Genomic DNA, 7023 nt, shown 5'->3' on the forward strand with positions numbered 1-7023 from the left:
AGCATATACCATGCACAATTGTGTCGGTGCGCGCTGATTGGCTAATTCTTATACAATCAGCGCTAGTCGATGCTTGGAGAAGATACTAGAGTCTTCTCATGTAAAAACCATAAATATACTAACGTATTTCTTATTATGCTTCTTACTTCATCTACCCCTTGTTATTCGGAATATAATTTATTTCCTGTTCAACCGTGTTCTGATTTGGGGACTTGTCGAGTGAATTGATGTCCAAGAATACTAACCAATAAGAATATCTGGGTCGTAATAAGAGAAATTACAACACACTATAGTATTAAATTGATTTAGTATTGTTTCTTTGAATCTTCCCATCAATGTGTGAGGACTGCAACTAGTCAGTCTCTAATTGGCATATGTGCATACTGTGCGTATTGCCTCGATATAGCCTTAATTCACAAGCATGGTAAGCAAAGATGGATGGTGGCTAGCAGTGAAATCCAGTTTGACGCGTGTTTCGTCCTATTTGGGACTCGTCAGCCGAAACAGAGTGTATATCAACTCTGAGATGTAGGTACATCCAGCTGACGAGTCCCAAATAGAACGAAACGCGCGTCCTGGATTCCACTACTAGCCACTACCCATCTTTGCTTACACTATAGTATTATTTTTGTATAACTCTACATTTGCGAAGTAGTCTAATATTATTCAGTTAGTTCGTTTTTGAATCTAAATCGATTAAAGCGGTTTACACATACACATACTACATAAATAGTCGATGTTTACATCAACATACGATTGTAGCTTGGAACTCCAACAAAGGAAGAATAGATCTCGCTTTATCTAACTCAGACGGTACATCAATCCATATCTCACATTATTTTGAAGTGAACTTTATAGAAATTTGAAAGATTTCCAAAAAGTTCATATTAAACTAAACACACAGACGTTAATTATTAGTGTAGTGAACGAGAGCCATGCAGTAAATACTTCATTTGCAAAATGTCAATCAATTGTCTCAGACTTTATTATTCTTACATTTCCACACCAATCACTCTCTGTTCTCGTTCTTTTCTCTTCGATCTTCTCAACATTCTGCCCCAGGCATTCCACTTTCGATTGGTGATAAATACTACTTATATCTGTAGATATAAATAACACACACCACATCAGGACCTTTATTCAGTGTCTATTTACCTCTGATACTGATATTTCATGAAAATGACAACTCCAACCTGTTGACAGTCAAATCATAAAGAAAGAGTGAAACATTACACCTTGATGACAAAAAAAAGTTAGTTGACAATGTAACCTGAAATCATTTTATGTTCATGTCTGTACGTTTGTCTTGATGCCTCAATTGAACGGTTACATAGATATGAAGGTGATAGAATATATGTAGCTCATCAGTTTTTCAGTGTTCAATACATGCAAGGTATCAGGCATCCTCTCGTAATTTGCCTTCCAATTAGTAGTTGTATGTTGAATATGAAAGCATAATTCTCTCTGACAATTTCATTCCAAAATCTAACTATCGATGTATTTTGGGACTCCTCAGCAGTACGCATCCACGATCACGCCTCGCGAGATTCGAACACATGACCTACCAGTCTCGCGCCATAGCACTCAACCGATAGACCACTGAGCCGGCATCCGATGGCGTCAGTGTCTATTGATGTATTTGTTTTCAATAGAATTAGATGGGATTCATTACAATGGCATATTCATGTTTAAACATATATAGATAGCTTTAGATGATTGAAATGAAATCTTCAATGAAAATGTCTAGTAGTAGTGACACAATAAATGAATGAAATGATGTTCGAAAATGTTAGATATTACAATTATATTGAACATTGGAATACAGATGGTTGTCTTCACACATATAAACTACCAAGATATCAACTATCAGCTATTAGACTACAAATATAGCCAATAATAAAGAGCATATCTATAACTTTCAAATTATATTGGAATTGTATGAATAAGGGTGAATAGCCCATTGACAATGTAAACAGTATACAATCAAATATTATGTATATTGACAAACTATCTTAATCCATACCCTTCAACATACAATTGTAATAGAGTGACTCTGTATTGTTTTTCTCCTTCTTTATATACTTGGTATCTAAACATATCGGATTAAAAAAAACTGATCAAACAAAAATCAATAACAATGAACTGATAGGGGGAAAATATATATTTATCTATAGTTGACATATGGACAGTTGTTCTATCAATGATAACAATCAGAACATTTGACATGCACATACACAAATAAATCTATATAACGTGAGATTTATCATTACCCTCTCTCTCTCTCTCTATTGATTCAATAAATACCATCATATACCTGCATAAAAGAGTTGAGTTGTAAGAATACACATTGAATTGACTTTAGAAAGTACAAATGAAGGTGGAAGGAATGTATTCAATCTATAATCTTGATTGGAATATTTTCAGTTAGTGAAGGGATAAAAAGCCAAACATATCATGATCTTTGTTCAGTTGTTATCATCTCGCGGATCCCAACCAAGTAGTCCAACAGCTACCAACATGGCTCAGTACACTTGTCAGTGACTTCATGGATTTGTGCCACGTTTTGGTCTGGACAGCCATAGCTTTCTTCCTACCTACTCCAGCACCATAACACTGATTTATTTCAGTAGAATGTTTATTCAAGATATAATATTCTTTGTATCAATTCATAACTCCAGTTTATGCAGTAATTCTGTTCACTTACTCTGTGTGTGTGCAAGATAATCATATGTAAACAACAATTATTATTATTATTATTATTATTATTATTAAACGCATAAATACTGGTACAAGGGGGCACCAGATATATATGCGCCACACAAATCTCATTCGATTTGTGTGAGGGCTATGATACTGCACAGGTGCCCAAACCGAAGCAGGTGGTTTTCTTAGGGGCCACAACCGGAGCCTTAGACCTAAAGGTATGATCCACAAGGCAGTGGATCATAGTGAGAAGATGCAGTCACATGGTAGCCGGTGACCAACGATTGATTCATACGCTATTTGTTCCCTTAGGATACTGGAGACCATGTGCACTATTGGTTTGGAATGAGGGTTTTCCAACTCCCCTAGGTGGATCCTCAGTGTCCACCGACCGGGTTAAAGCGCCGGACATTCTCTTTTCGTCCTCTCAATTTCGTGAACAACACCCGTGGTGTGAGAAGGCAGTGAGTAGGACTTCCCTAGCATAGGCCGTATACGCGTGGCCATGTAAGAGCATTTCAAGAGAGGGGGTGGGCCCTCCCCACTCTCGGCTATACCAGGGCATTTGGGGGTGAATATGTAACATCATATGTTTGTTGATAGTTCAAATCAACTTCTAAACAGTTAAAATTACTGATACCAAATTACTGATTTCAGTATTTTCATAGTTAAAATCACGAATCCTGGGTTCGAATCTCGCGAGGCGGGATCGTGGATGCACACTTCTGAGGAGTCCCATAATAGGACGAAACGGCCGTCCAGTGCTTCCAGGTTTTCCATGGTGTTCTAGCTTCAATTGACTTTTAACTTAGTTAAACAAAACATAGAACATAGTTTTCTATTAAGAAATCTCATAAAATTCATCTAAAAGTAAGATATGATTGAGTTGACTGATGATTCATTTAATCTTCTCTGCTCTATGTGATAGTTTGTGATTTTAGTAAACCGTTAGTGTTATGATTATACTATTATTACTACAATATTCATAGATGAAAATAATCATGAGTTCACTCGTGACTAGCTTCAAGATAGATTTCCTGGAGTTCTAGTGAGAAGCTATGAGCAGTGGGGTTCAATTTGTGTCGGGTATAGACAGATATATACCTTAAACAATAGATGAATGATTGAGCAAGATCATGGATCAAATGCCCTGGTACGGCCAAGAGTGTGGAGGGCCCTCCCTCTCTCTCGAAATGCTCTCACATGGCCAAGCGTATATAGCCTCTACCAGGGAAGTCCTACTCACTGCCTTCTCTCAGCGCGGGGGTGTTGTTTACGAAATTGAGAGGACGAAAAGCGAATGTCCGGCGCTTTAACTGGGTTGGTGGATATGGAGGATACACCTGAGTCGGAAAACCCTCATTCCAAACGAATGGTGCACATTGGCTCCAGTATCGTGAGGGAACAAATGGCGTATGAATCAATTGTTGATCACCGGTTACCATGAAACTCCAACCCCCTTACGATGCTCCACTGCGTTGTGGATCAGACCTTTAAGTCAAAGGCTCCAGGTGTGGCCACCTGGGCAGTATCACAGCCCTTACACAAATCAAATGAAATTTGTGTGGCGCATGTGTATCTGGTGCCCCTTTGTACCAATATTTATGTGTTTAAATAAATAAATAAATGGATCAATTGAAGTTAGACATTAACACTACTGGATGTTAGTTCAGTGGTCTAGAGGTTAAGCGTTCGCGTACGAGATTGAAGGTCTTGAGTGCGTAGTCATGGACTCACACTTCTGAGGAGCCTGTTACTAGGACGAAACGGCCATCTAATGCTTCCAATTTTTCAATGGGGATCTAGCTTAGATCGATTCGTGAAATTCAGCTGTAAAAACCTTCTAATGTCTCCTAAATTTTTCTATTGCAATTATTTTGCAAACTGTCCCCCTTTACTATTGACTTAGTTGAATAATATCAGTCAGTCAGCTATATCGTGGGACCAGACACACATGTGCGTCAGTCCAAGTTGCCATACCTCGTTAGCACAAGATGAACACCGAATTCACAGAAGTAGTTAATTTAGTGGTGGTAATATATAAAAGAAAGGTTGTATGTAAGGTTTAAGGGAAGATGAAGGGTGTATACACCCACGCCATTGTGATCGATCCTAAGCCATGTCACCTAGAGTCTCCAACCATTGGTGACGATAGTCACTCGGACCCCAACCAAGTAGTCTACATCTAACAACATGGCTCAGACTAGAATTTAGTGACTTCATGCTCTGATGCCACATTTTGATTTGGCCACCCCTAACTTTCTTCCAAAAATAATAAATCTATCATACAATAAGCATTAAAAATCAAATTTCCCACATCTATTATTTAATAAATATATAACATTTCTAGACCATCATTAAATCTTCCCGTATATATTTATCGAACTTTATTCTTATGTTCTATATATTCTATCATGTTTGTTTTAAAACATGATCTGCTGTGATAATCATCCTCGAATTATTATTTTCTTATACTGAATATTCCACAAAAACCCCCTTCTGATCTTCTTATTAATAAACAAATATATAAAGTGTAAATAGTTGTGTATGTATGTATGTATAGACATAAACATGAACATACATACATACATACATAGATAGATAAACAAAGAAAACTAGTAGACAGATTGTTTATTTTTAGTATGTAAACAACAACAACAATGATTGTCATCTATTTGATGTCACGTAAATAAAAATAGACAATGGATTCATTCTATTCAATCAAGATTCAATTCAAGTTCAACGGATTGGTGATTTTTGATAAATTTTTACTTTTCTTCTTTTTAAATAAACAGATTAAGATTATTCATGGAGTTATTCAGGCTATGAGTGATCTGTCGTAGGATAGATACTTATAACGGATCAGTCACTGAAAAATAATCAATGTATTCGTTTATCTGTTCCTTATTGGTGATCGAATTCATCTACTAATCTCATTGACTCGATATTAAGAGCTTTGTTTTTCCATGTTAGATAGTTAAAAGTAGTCAGCAAAAGGTCCTAAACGTGAAGGATATTATTATGTTGGTTACAACTCAGTGATCATTCAATCGTAAACAATTTCAGAGGGGGGTTCTGTGGAGATTTTAGTAATTTTATATAGTTGAGATCATGAGTCAATTGAAGCTAGACAACCATGGATAACCGTCCAGTGCTTCTAGGATTTCCATGGTAGTCTAGCTTCAATGGACTCATGATTTCAACTATAAGTAAACAATCTCACTAACTGAAAATATTCCAATCAAGATTGTAGATTGAATACATTCCTTCCACCTTCATTTCTACTTTATTGATACAGTATTAGTATTCTAAAGTCGACTAATCTATCTCTATTAGGATTAAGATACTTACTGATTTGTAATCATCTCAACGTTTTCATTTGAATCTCAGATGTCGGAGCTGTTTTCAGAAGAGAAAACTGTTAGGATAGGATAAAAAGCCAAATCTACATTTTAAACTTGTCGTGATTGTTGTTTACATATGATTATCTCTCTCACACACACAGGGTAAGTGCACAGAATTACTGCATAAACCGGAGCTATGAATTTCACTATGAATTAACACAAAGAATATTATATCTTGAATAAACATTCCACTGAAATAAATCAATGTTATGGTGTAGGAGTAGGTAGGAAGAAAGCTAGGGCTGGTCAGACCAAAACGCGGCACAAATCCATGGAGTCATTGGCAGGTGGAGTGAGCCATGTTGATAGGTGTAGACTACCTGACTGGGATCTGCGAGATGATAACAACTGATGGTTAGAAACCTTGAATGACATGACTCAAAATCATTTGCAATGGCGAATGTGCATCCACTCTTTGTGTTCTCCCAAATTCTAATCTTCTGAATTCTTCATGTCCCTTCTTCTTTTCTCTCTCCAAATTTATTTCACTGGATTCTAATCCTTGAATAACATCTTCAACTACTGCTTATACTCTTACTACTTCTACCACTATGGGATTTGAATCGACAACTGCATCTCTGTGCTAATGTGGTATGGCAACTTGAACTGATGTACGTACATACGAAGTTCTACGTTGTGACTGATCGACTGAAATTGTCATACTGAAAATAAAATATTACACTGGATAAACATTATATTGAATTTGATGGAGTTTAGTCAATCGTATCTTTAGCCACTTGCAAGTTTTCTGTTTTTGTTTTTTTCCATTTCTTTTTTTTTTTTTTTTTTTTTTTTTTTTTTTTTTTTTTTTTTTTTTTTTTTTTTTTTTTTATTTTTTTTTTTTTTTTTTTTTTTTTTTTTTTTTTTTTTTTTTTTTTTTTTTTTTTTTTTTTTTTTTTTTTTTTTTTTTTTTTTT

The 7023-nt window shown here is 35.8% G+C and overlaps 1 protein-coding gene across 1 annotated transcript in view; it reads left to right on the forward strand.

Moving 5' to 3' along the window:
- Smp_142030 (AMP-activated protein kinase, gamma regulatory subunit, putative) overlaps nucleotides 1-7023 on the forward strand; it is a gene marked incomplete at its 5' end in the record, with an annotated part of 15412 nt that overhangs the window by 7394 nt on the left and 995 nt on the right. The window lies entirely within an intron of this gene.

The sequence above is a fragment of the Schistosoma mansoni genome (genome assembly GCF_000237925.1).
Source record: "Schistosoma mansoni, WGS project CABG00000000 data, supercontig 0222, strain Puerto Rico, whole genome shotgun sequence".
In the NCBI taxonomy this organism is placed as follows: Eukaryota; Metazoa; Platyhelminthes; class Trematoda; order Strigeidida; family Schistosomatidae; genus Schistosoma; species Schistosoma mansoni.